Below are 12,346 nucleotides of genomic sequence, written 5' to 3' on the forward strand. Positions count from 1 at the left end.
GACCTGTTACATTGACTTAGACACCTTTACACATGGGTAGCGTGCATAAATAGGTGTAAGGGAATCAAGTGGGTATTATATGCACACTGAAGAGCTAGGAGATTTAAGTTATACCCACTGTTGATTTGTCTACCCAGACTCCAGGGTATAAGTCTATAGTGCACTAGCTTGTCACATACTAATTGGCCATTGTGAACCGTGCTACCATGCACTAAAAGTTCTATCGTGCTCTTTGATGTTTTATGCCTTGGCTTGTTACACACTAGTGTGCTGGTAGACAAGCCCTTACTCCGTTGCATATCAATTGAATGGATATAAGGAAGTCTGAGGGCTTGTCAACACTCACATGAACAAGTTTAACTGAAGGGGTGATTTTTAAACCAGTTGAGTTATTAAGTTATCAAAATGCTCATTTCTGCTTACCCCAGACTTGTTCCATTTTAGCTTAAGTTGATTAAGAAGAAGCTTTAAGGAACAGAACTAAATCACTTTTAAACTGAGATAAGAACAACTGGTGAAAACCCTTGTGAAGACCAACTAAATCAACTTAACTAACTGGGTACAAATTTGTATGCAGATGATCTCTGTATTAGGACAAAGAAATCTAAGTCACATCAGCTTGCACAAAATCTGAATTTGGCCCTAAATCCTGATCATGCAGGAAAGTGGACCTGATGATCTAACAGGTCTTTGGAACTTACTGCTCTCCTAATTCAGTTGCCCCATCTCTTGTTTCAGAGCCCTTTATTGTGACAAGTTAGTTCACTGTAGACTTATACCCTGGAGTCTGTGTAGACAAATCAACAGTGGGTATAACTTAAAACTCCTAGCTCTTCAGTGTGTACATTCTTGAACTAGTATCACAAATGGAGCATAGTGCTGCATTCTACCAGAAGGTGTCACCCAAACATATTTAAAATAGAATACCAGGAAGATGGATTTAAACAGAATTTAATAAGCAATGCTATTGTACTTTAATATGTATTCTATATATCTATTATGTTTACTGTTCATTTTCATGCATAATTATTAAACAAGGTACTGTATGTAAAATTCATAAATTGTGATGATTTTCAACCATAAACTTCAACTCAGTTGAAGTCTGTAGATGTTTTGCACCAGAAGTTCTTACATACGTATTTCCTCAATCCCCTATGCAGCCCTGTCTCGCACTAATTAGTGTCTTCTCTCAGATTCTTAGTTAAAATGCTTGCAACTGATGACATGAAATTATGTATCTACAAATCACCCATAGCAGCTGAGATACATCTCTAATCGTACAAATCTTTTTTATACAAATTAAGGTCCATTTTATAAGGATTTTCAGTGATGCAGCTGCAAATTTACATTTGTTATGTGCAGTCTATTAGTCTGAGTAAAGGTTTGTTTGCCTAGGTGCTCTGATATAATTTATTATATAAAAACACCATGGCAATTCTGAAGCCCTGAACTTGTAGACCTACTAAACTTCATATCACATTCTGCAGAACAGGTTAATGCATTAGAAATGGAAATTATCCCTTACAGACTTCCTCTAAATTGCTACATTCTCTAAGGTGGACTAATTTTGTACTGTCAACACACAGAATGTATTTTGGAACTTAAAAGGTTACCAAGGTGCAAAAGGAAATCCATGAAGCATGGTGAAAACAACAGTTCATGTCCGATGCAAACCTATTGTTGGCCTCAATATAAATGAAGATGAGATTACCACAGGTTTATATAAAACCAAGCAAAATGAAGGTATGATATCCAAAACTAGCTACTGTCTACTATACTACTTAATCATTTGGATAAAGAACTAACATACTTTGCATTTTACACGTTCAAAACACTATATGGACAAGAATTAGTTATATCTTGCAAAATCCTTTTGCTGTAGGTCTGGTAATAAAATTGGTAGTTTACAAATAGGAAATGATAACACAGAGAGACTAAGGGAAAGGCCAAAAGTTGCATGACTAGTCAATGTCAGAGCTGAGATTACAGCTAAGAAAAGCCTAGCTTTGAGTACTGTGCTTATTTCTTTACACAAAAGAGGCAGCGTATCTAATGAAGAAGAAGAAGAAAGCTAAGGAAAGGTTGATGGGTGCCTTTTAAATTTGGCCACAGATTATTTTCTAAAGGAAACGCCTATATTTCTGCCTGTTTGTGCTTCAGTAGCTGATCCATCATATAATAAGATGAAAATGGTCCAGTCATGCTGTTTTAAATTTGGAAGGTTGAGATCGGGGGTGGGGCTTCAGCTCTTGTATCTTTTGGAAGTATGCAAAGAAGGAATCAAACCTTTAGCAACCAATAGGAGTTTTAGCTTGACCTAAAGTCTCACTGGTTGCTGGAGATACAGATTGGACATATATAGGAACTGCTTTTTCAGCCCTCGTGGGGTCACTTCTTGGTATTATATTTGGTAAGAAGGACTAATAGTTTGGGATGCCATGAGGTATATAATGAAGTCCCACATTCTAGGTAGGCATATTTTGTTCAATTTGTCAGTGACCAGGAAAAGTCACAGGGCTATGAAGGGCTGAACTTAGCTAGAGGAAGGGAGTGTACAACTGAGGTGTAGAGTACAAATTGAGATGACTTGCACAGATGAGCAAGACTGACAGAATACAGGCTTTGCAATTCAGTGATGAGGAATGAAACGTAACAAGGTCATAATGGATCACTCTTTTCCCATAAAAATACCCTCAGAGATCAAACAGGAGGTGCTGAGGATGAAAATATAAGGAAAAATTCTGAAATGCTACATCTCTACTCAAGTTCAAACCATATAATTTTTTCTTCCTCCTCTCAACATGTATACTATGTAAAGACTTCTGTAATACAAATGTAATTACTAAAAAAGAATTTCAGTATTGTAATCTGTGCATGAGCTGGGGTGAGCCTTTTCAAAAAAAAATATTTTTCCCTTAAATCATTATCAAATAATGGGGCTGGGGAAGGGCAGTGTCAGTCCAACTCCAGAGGGTCCTGTGGCACCTTTGAGACTAACAGAAGTACTGGGAGCATAAGCTTTCGTGGGTAAGAACCTCACTTCTTCAGATGCAAGTAATGGAAATCTCCAGAGGCAGGTATATATCAGTGTGGAGATAACGAGGTTAGTTCAATCAGGGAGGGTGAGGTGCTCTGCTAGTAGTTGAGGTGTGAACACCAAGGGAGGAGAAACTGTTTCTGTAGTTGGATAGCCATTCACAGTCTTTGTTTAATCCTGATCTGATGGTGTCAAATTTGCAAATGAACTGGAGCTCAGCAGTTTCTCTTTGGAGTCTGGTCCTGAAGTTTTTTTGCTGTAAGATGGCAACCTTTACATCTGCTATTGTGTGGCCAGGGAGGTTGAAGTGTTCTCCTACAGGTTTTTGTATATTGCCATTCCTGATATCTGACTTGTGTCCATTTATCCTCTTGCGTAGTGACTGTCCAGTTTGGCCAATGTACATAGCAGAGGGGCATTGCTGGCATATGATGGCATATATAACATTGGTGGACGTGCAGGTGAATGAGCCGGTGATGTTGTAGCTGATCTGGTTAGGTCCAGTGATGGTGTTGCTGGTGTAGATATGTGGGCAGAGTTGGCATCGAGGTTTGTTGCATGGGTTGGTTCCTGAGTTAGAGTTGTTATGGTGCGGTCCGTGGTTGCTGGTGAGAATATGTTTAAGGTTGGCAGGTTGTCTGTGGGCGAGGACTGGCCTGCCTCCCAAGGTCTGTGAAAGTGAGGGATCATTGTCCAGGATGGGTTGTAAATCACTGATGATGCGTTGGAGAGGTTTAAGCTGAGGACTGTAGGTGATGGCCAGTGGAGTTCTGTTGGTTTCTCTTCTGGGCCTGTCTTGTAGCAGGAGGCTTCTGGGTACACGTCTGGCTCTGTTGATTTGTTTCTTTATTTCCTTGTGTGGGTATTGTAGTTTTGAGAATGCTTGGTGAAGATCTTGTAGGTGTTGGTCTCTGTCTGAGGGGTTGGAGCAGATGCGATTGTACCTCAGTGCTTGGCTGTAGACGATGGATCGTGTGGTGTGACCGGGGTGGAAGCTGGAGGCATGAAGGTAGGCGTAGCGGTCGGTGGGTTTTCGGTATAGGGTGGTGTTAATGTGGCCATCGCTTATTTGTACGGTGGTGTCCAGGAAGTGGACCTCCCGTGTAGATTGGTCCAGGCTGAGGTTGATGGTGGGGTGGAAGCTGTTGAAAGCATGGTGGAATTCTTCCGGGGCCTCCTTCCCATGGGTCCAGATGATGAAGATGTCATCAATATAGCGTAGGTAGAGAAGGGGCATGAGTGGACGGGAGCTGAGGAAGCGTTGTTCCAGGTCAGCCATAAAAATGTTGGCATATTGTGGGGCCATGCGGGTGCCCATAGCGGTGCCACTGGTCTGGAGGTATATATTGTCACCAAATTTGAAATAATTGTGCGTGAGGATAAAGTCACAGAGCTCAGCAATAAGTTGTGCTGTGTCATCATCAGGGATACTGTTCCTGACAGCTTGTATTCCATCTGTATGTGGGATGTTTGTGTAGAGAGCCTCTACATCCATGGTGGCTAGGATGGTGTTTTCTGGGAGGTCACCAATGCATTGTAGTTTCCTCAGGAAATCTGTGGTGTCACGGAGATAGCTGGGAGTGCTGGTGGCGTAGGGTCTGAGTAGGGAGTCCACATATCCAGACAGTCCTTCAGTGAGAGTGCCAATGCCCGAGATGATGGGGCGTCCAGGGTTTCCAGGTTTGTGGATCTTAGGTAGTAGATAGAATAACCCCGGTCGGGGCTCTAAGGGTATGTAGATTTGTTCCTGTGTTAGTGTAGGGAGTGTCCTGAGTAGATGGTGTAGTTTCTTAGTGTATTCCTCAGTGGGATCTGAGGAAAGCGGCCTGTAGAATTGGGTATTGGAGAGTTGTCTGGCAGCCTCCTTCTGGTAGTCAGACCTGTTCATGATGACAACAGCACCTCCTTTATCAGCCTCTTTGATGATAATGTCAGGGTGGTTTCTGAGGCTGTGGATGGCATTGCGTTCTGCACGACTTAGGTTATGAGGCAAGCGATGTTGTTTTTCCACAATTTCTGCCTGTGCACGTCGGCGGAAGCATTCTATGTATAGGTCCAGACTGTCATTTCGACCCTCAGGAGGAGTCCATGTGGAGTTCTTCTTCCTGTGTTGTTGCTGGGAGGGTATCTGTGTATCGGTGCGCTGTTCAGTGTTATCATGAAAGTATTCTTTGAGTCGGAGGCGGCGAAAGTAGGCTTCCAGATCACCACAGAACTGTATCATGTTCGTGGGGGTGCTGGGGCAAAAGGAGAATCCCCGAGATAGGACAGACTCTTCTGCTGGGTTGAGTGTGTAGCTGGATAAATTGACGATATTGCTGGGTGAGTTAGGGGTACCCCTGTTGTGGCCCCATGTGGCAGGTAGGATTTTAGACAGCTTACGGTCCTTTTTCCTTTGTAGAGAGGTGAAGTGTGTAATGTAGATCTCCTGTCTTATTTTAGTAAAGTCCGTTTGTGTGGAGGGTTGGTTATTTATGAGAGTCTCCAGGTTGGAGAGCTCTTTCTTGATGTTATTCTGTTTGCTGTATAGGATGCTGATCAGGTGGTTCCTCAGTTTCTTTGATAACGTATGGCATAATCTCTCACTGTGGTCTGTGCAGTATGTAGATAGCAATGGATTTTTCACCTTCAGTCCATTTGGTATGATGTCCATCTGTTTGCATTTGGAAAGGAAGATGATATCTGTCTGTATTTGTGCAAGTTTCTTCATGAGGTTGATAGATTTCCATTCCATACGGCTAAATGCAGTGCCTTGCATGGTGTCAAGTATCAGAGGGGTAGCCGTGTTAGTCTGAATCTGTAAAAAGCAACAGAGGGTCCTGTGGCACCTTTGAGACTAACAGAAGTACTGGGAGCATAAGCTTTCGTGGGTAAGAACCTCACTTCTTGCATCTGAAGAAGTGAGGTTCTTACCCACGAAAGCTTATGCTCCCAGTACTTCTGTTAGTCTCAAAGGTGCCACAGGACCCTCTGTTGCTTTTTACAGATTCAGACTAACACGGCTACCCCTCTGATACACTACATAGAGGTGCTCTTTGCCCCAGCACTGCAACTCTAATCCTGATATGGTGCAGAGGGCACACCCCGTACTCCCTCCAGAGTCATGGCTCCTGTCCCATGGGCATTGTGACCTGATGGAGTTGCAGTGCCCCCAGAGTTAGCCTATCTGCTCCTGACCCCATGACAGTGTAGCAAGGTCAAATTTCAGTGAGTGGCATTGAAAAATGGCTCATAGGGTTGCACCACCACTCAGGTTTGGCTCAGCTGCCCCTGTGACATGATGGAGGCACAATAGGTGAAATATGAGTGAGTGGCATTGCGCCCTGGTGCCAGTAGACAATCCTGTATTCATACCCTACACATTACTGTAATGCTATTTGGACAAAATATGCCTTATGAGGTCTCATCTGAAACCTAATAACATGCTGAGTATTAACATTAACATATGTCTTTCACAATGGTAGCTATGAAATTATGAATTCCTTCTGTACGATGTTACTAAAATTAATTTGAACCAGAAAAGTCTGGGGAGTGGATAAACATTTTTTTCAGACAAAGGAAATGCCAATGCCTCCATCCAGGTGCAATCCTGACAATTGGCCATTCGTTGGCATATCACAGGATGCAGGGACAGATCAATTTGTATTGTAGAAAGCACCAGTGAGTAAGAAACCAGCATGGAACCTTCTGCATCAGACACCAGGGCATCTTTCCTCACAGCAGGTGCACTAGAATTTGAGAGGGATACATTTCTAAAGTTCACTGCCCCTCTCCTTTATAGTCCAAAGAACCCCAATTATCATTCAGCTAGGAAGACAAAGGAACTGAGTACTTTGTGGGAGACTGTCAGCCATCTTGCTGTAAGGAAGTGTGGTAAGAATCTTACCTTGAACCAAGACTGTCGTTTTGTTAAGTCTGTGTCACTAGAAAGTGAAAAACCATTTCTGACTTTATCCCTTGTACTTGAACTCACTTAAAACCTCTTTTTTATTGAAGAAAATTATTTTACTTTTATTCTAAATTAGTCCACTTCTGATTAACTTGAAGTTTTTACTAATTTCAGTTAAAGCAATGAGCTGTAGTGCTTTTGTCTCTTTTTCAGGAGAACATAAGAACAGCCAGACTGGGTCAGACCAAAGTTCCATCCAACCCAGTATCCTGTCTGCTGACAGTGGCCAATGCCAGGTGCCCCAGAGGGAGTGAACCTAACAGGTAACGATCAAGTGATCTCTCTCCTGCCATCCATCTCCACCCTCTTCAAACAGAGGCTAGGTACATGTTTCCTTACCCATCCTGACTAATAGCCATTAACGGACTTAACCTAAAGTGGTTTTATCTTTATCTAGCTCTCTTTTAAACCCTCTTATAATCCTAGCCTTCACAACCTCCTCAGGCAAGGAGTTCCACAGGTTGACTGTGCGCTGTGTGAAGAAGAACTTCCTTTTATTTGTTTTAAACCTGCTGCCCATTAATTTCATTTGGTGGCTCCTAGTTCACACCACTCATGATTTTATATACCTCTATCATGTCCCCTCTTAGTCTCCTCTTTTCCAAGCTGAAAAGTCCTAGCCTCTAATATCTCCTCATATGGGACCCATTCCAAACCCCTAATCATTTTAGTTGCCCTTCTCTGAACCTTTTCTAATGCCAGGAATGTTAAATGTTATTATATTATGGTCACTATTTCCAAGCAGTCCTGTTATAGTTACCTCTTAAACCAGATCCTGCGCTCCACTCAGGACTAAATTGAGAATTGCCTCTCCCCTTGTGGGTTCCTGTACCAGCTGCTCCAAGAAGCATTCATTTAAAGTGTCGAGAAATTTTGTCTCTGCATTTTGTCCTGAGGTGACATGTACCCAGTCAATATGGGGATAATAGAAATCCCCAACTATTATTGAGTTCTTTATTTTGATAGCCTCTCTAATCTCCCTTAGCATTTCATAGTCACTATCACTATCCTGGTCAGGTGGTCGATAATAGATCCCTACTGTTATATTCTTATTAGAGCATGGAATTACTATCCATAGAGATTCTATGGAGCATGTGGATTCATTTAAGATTTTTACTTCATTTGATTCTACATTTTCTTTCACAAATAGGGCCAATCTCCACGCCCACATGACCTGTTCTGTCCTTCCGATATATTTTGTACCCTGGAATGATTGTCCTCACTCCACCAGGTTTCTGTGATGCCAATTATATCAATATTCTCCTTTAACACAAGGCACTCTAGTTCACCCATCTTATTATTTAGACTTCTAGCATTTGTGTACAAGCACTTTAAAAACTTGTCAATGTTTATTTGTCTGCCCTTTTCTGATGCATCAGATTCTTTTTTATGTGAATGTTTATCCTCTTCCATCCTTTCCTCTTGACTAAAACCTGGAGAATCTCTATCAATAGAGACTCCTCTAAGAGAAGTTTCTGTCTGATCCACATGCTCCTCTGCAGCAATCGGCTTTCCATTGCTACTTCAGTGTTCCAGGAGAAGGCTGGACATTTCAGGCAACATGGCTGTAGGGAAATTTGGGATTTGTGGTGTGCTGGGGTCACTTGGCTCATAGTAACCAAAACTGGTGGAGACCATAGTGTGGCTGTGGTGTAACAAGCAGGCTGCTGGAGCCAGAGTTGCTCAGTTGGGAGCATCCAGACAGGGAGTTGTAGCACCAGAGAATTTTAACGCACTTAGGACAAGCAGTGACACAACCGCTCACTAGTCTGAATTGCATCCCAGAATGTGACACCTGGCACTTGGGCTCACAGCACCACTCAGGTTTGGCTTGGCTGCCCCTGCAGGGCCTCCCCTCTGTGTCAGGTTGGGACAAGTGTTGTTGGCCTAGGACAGGGTTCAGTGCCGGTTAATCCTGACCTTGGTAACCCATCGTGAACCTTTCCCTCACCCGCTGGGGTGTTGGAACCCACCATTTGGAAAACACTAGCTTAGAGTAAAGAATGGTGAATTGTGCCTCTGTCCTGGGTACCTGCCTGCTTTTAGTCTCTGTTTTGGGGTTCTTGCGTACTACTCTGCTAGAGGGTTGCAAACAGTATCTGTCTTTAGTTAACTTCTATGTTTATGCCATGAGCATAACAACATGCAATAACGTATGAGACAGCACTGACAGGAGACAAATCAGGGTCTCTCCTATGTTGGAACCATTACTCTGGACAGAAGTAATTTTGAGGCACTTAGTGTTGCATATGGCTTGCACTGTCTTTCTACATGGGGGTAAAATTCACTCAGAAGAAAATGAGAGGCAGAGGGGAGGGTTTGGTCTGTTCAAAACATAAGCCAAGAGGAGGAGATCTGAACTATGAAAATAAAAGGAATTCTGCATCTTTTGAGTTGGACTGGATGGAAATACCCGTGAGATGAGTTATGTCCTGTCCACAGCAGTGCTTCTATACTAGGAGGCAGAGGAGTTGGGGGGTGGGGGTTCATGTGCCCCCTGCAGATTTGCTGCTAGGCTTGTACTGAGCATGCTCGGTAACACTGCTGAAGTGAGCTGCCGTCATTCTGCCCCTCACTATCGGCAGGCATGGGTCATCTCCACTAGGAGGACTGTAAATTACCCTATACAGTAGCACATAAAAATCAAGATGTGCTTTGATTCCCTCCACCAACAATATGGAGGAGAGATTTTTGTTGTGGATTTGGGCCATGTTTACACTTACACTGCACAGAGTTCTAACTTTAGTTTTCAAACTCTTCATAACCTTTGTCCCAACTGCATCTCTGCATTCATCTCATCCTATCACCCTATAGAAGAGTATCTCATTTGTTGTTTTAATCTTTCCCATTCCCAGTTTAATGCCTTTAATTTTTTCCTTATATTTGGAACAGCTTCCCAATTATTATACTTCACTTTCCTCCTGTACCTAACGTACTGCTGGAAAATCCTCATTTTCCATGCTATACTGACTACATGTTGTTCTGTGAACTCTCTTATATGCATTCATTAGATAATAAGTTCCTGAGGGGCAGGGCTTTCTCTTTGTGTTGTCCATCCTTCTAAATACTTAGGAAAGATTTGGATTCCACAAATAGGATATTTTTCTTGTGGGGAAAGAAATACCTGGACACAAACTGAGGGTATGTTAGTCTAGTCTCCTGTTTACAGTACACATACCTGCTCTTACTATTTTGTTTCCTTTTAAATGAATCCTTATTCAATAAGAATATCTTGCACTGAGATCTTGTTCCATCTGAGTTTCTCATTAGCCAGTAAGGAATTTGGTTTCATAACACTCCTGTGAGGTTGGCAATTATAATATCCCTATTTCACAAGTGAGAAAACCAAGGCACAGAGTGATTAAAGCTTTTTTTTTTTTTTTTTTTTTAAATTTAACCCTGCATCTGTATAGAAGTGGTTTCATGTTTGGAGGTGCTGGGGAGCCCCAACTTTAGCTGACTTCAGTCATCCTGCAAACTAATTTTCACTCAGCTGTAGCAAATCCCAAGGGGCCCTTCTGACCCCCCAGAATAGTTGGAATGCAGCAACTCTCTGGCCATGTTTTGTCACTCCCAGCCACTCTCCAGCATATCTGCTATACACCAGTGGCTGTGAGAGGGTGTGGTGGGGTGTTTACCTCACACTAGCCTAGGAAAGGTTAATGAGGCTGAGAAGGGGCCAATTAAGTGGATAAGCCACATCTGAGGGGAATAAAGTGGCCTAAGTCACCCCAATTGCTGATGGAGCCCAGCTCAGAAGGAACAGGTGTGACTAGTATAAAGTCAGGAAGTTGGCATCAGAAAAGGGCTGCAGTGAGGAAACCTGTAGCCATTTTCTGGATGTTAGAGAGGGAAGGAAGGAAGGAAGGAAACCCTGGGGGAGAACAGAACCCTGGGGGATCCAGGCCCTGAAGGAAGGGTTTATCCAGAAGAGTGCTGGAGCAGAAGCCTGAGAGGCAAAGTGAGAAAAAGCTTGAAGAAATAGCAGCAAAGTGGGACATTGCAGACACTGACTGCTGATTAGAGGCTCCCTGAGCTGGAACCCAGAGTAGAGGACAGGCCTGGATTCCCCTACTAGTCACTGGAAAAGTGGCCCTGTTGAGGCAGGGAGAGAGAAGACTGCCATTTTGGCTGTGGAGGTTTTGATAACTGCTGGAAAGGGAAAAGACGCAGTGACCTGGCTGGAAGGCCAAGCCACGAAGAGAGAGCACCCTGAGTTGCAGACAAAGAGAGGCACCAGGGCGCATGAACAAGTGACAGAACTGGCATTGGACCTAGAAGGAGCTAATCCCCAGAGCAGCCAGGAGGAGGTGCCCTAGTGGTGAGTAAACCCCATTACAGAGGGGATGGCACTAGAGCCTTTATGATGGCTCTCTGCCACCTGGGAATTCCCTTTCACAGTGTTATTTTTGGTGGCTAGATTGTCCAGGTTTATGGCTGCTGAACAATAGCAGGTAATTAGGGCCTAAGGGAAGGAGTGTAACTGTCAAACCCCAACTGTCACCTGTGTTCTCCTTTACATACGTGTAAGCACTGAGCTATTTATCTGTCAGTGAGCTAGCTATGTTTCAGCATTACCCATTAAGCCTTCTGTTCATTTCTAAATCCATGCTATGGAAACACAAACTGGAGATGATCACTCTTGCTATTCTAAATTGCCATGTATAACTGGCTTCATATAAACACTATTACTCAAGCCACGTCCCTTTTCTCTTTGTAGCAAGCTAAACATTTTCTGTGAAAGATAAAATTTTAATCCCCATCTCCCGTGTCACTGCCTTATCACGATCACTAAGTCAGGAAGCAAAAAAGGCTCATTTGATTTTAAAGCTATGAAACGAAACACCTTGTCTATCAAGGTGAAAATAAAGTTAAAATATTGGAGTAGGTTTTAGTCCCTTGCTTCCTTTCCCCAATGGTATTCTTAAAAGGTCCTCACTATGGCAGTCTCTGGATATCTCTTTGGACTCTAAATCATCAGAAGGATTATTCTTGGTGATGTATTAGCTCTGCCTACTCAAGGAGACCTATGCTTTGCTGATGTTGAGGGTCTTATTACAGGTACCTTTGTAAGGGTGACTGTTGGAGACAAAGAATTTCATTTGAAAATAGAGATGGAAGCAAAAGCACTATTAGAAGGGGTAACTGCACATTTTTTTCAGATCTGTTGTTTGTGTGAGCTGGGCTAGATCTAAAATCAGTTATGGAATGCTTGTGCATAATTAAGAATGGCCAAAACAGTTGAAACTCAATTACCTGCCGAGCCCTGAAGCCTTGGTCCCCAAACCGTAGTCTGTGAAGTACTTTATAGACTGTCAAACACTTACTGATGGTCCATAAACTAGCTGGGCATGTGGTGC

The 12,346-nt window shown here is 42.9% G+C and overlaps 1 long non-coding RNA gene across 1 annotated transcript in view; it reads left to right on the forward strand.

Moving 5' to 3' along the window:
- Positions 1 to 10,807: 10,807 nt before the first annotated feature.
- The window catches only part of LOC135982424 (uncharacterized), a 119,606-nt gene continuing 118,067 nt past the window's right edge, over positions 10,808 to 12,346 (forward strand). Inside the window, exon 1 of the long non-coding RNA XR_010599779.1 lies at positions 10,808 to 11,307. This is a non-coding gene — a long non-coding RNA (uncharacterized LOC135982424). The remainder of the gene's footprint in view (positions 11,308 to 12,346) is intronic.

This window comes from Chrysemys picta, chromosome 1, assembly GCF_011386835.1.
Source record: "Chrysemys picta bellii isolate R12L10 chromosome 1, ASM1138683v2, whole genome shotgun sequence".
Classification (NCBI taxonomy): Eukaryota; Metazoa; Chordata; order Testudines; family Emydidae; genus Chrysemys; species Chrysemys picta.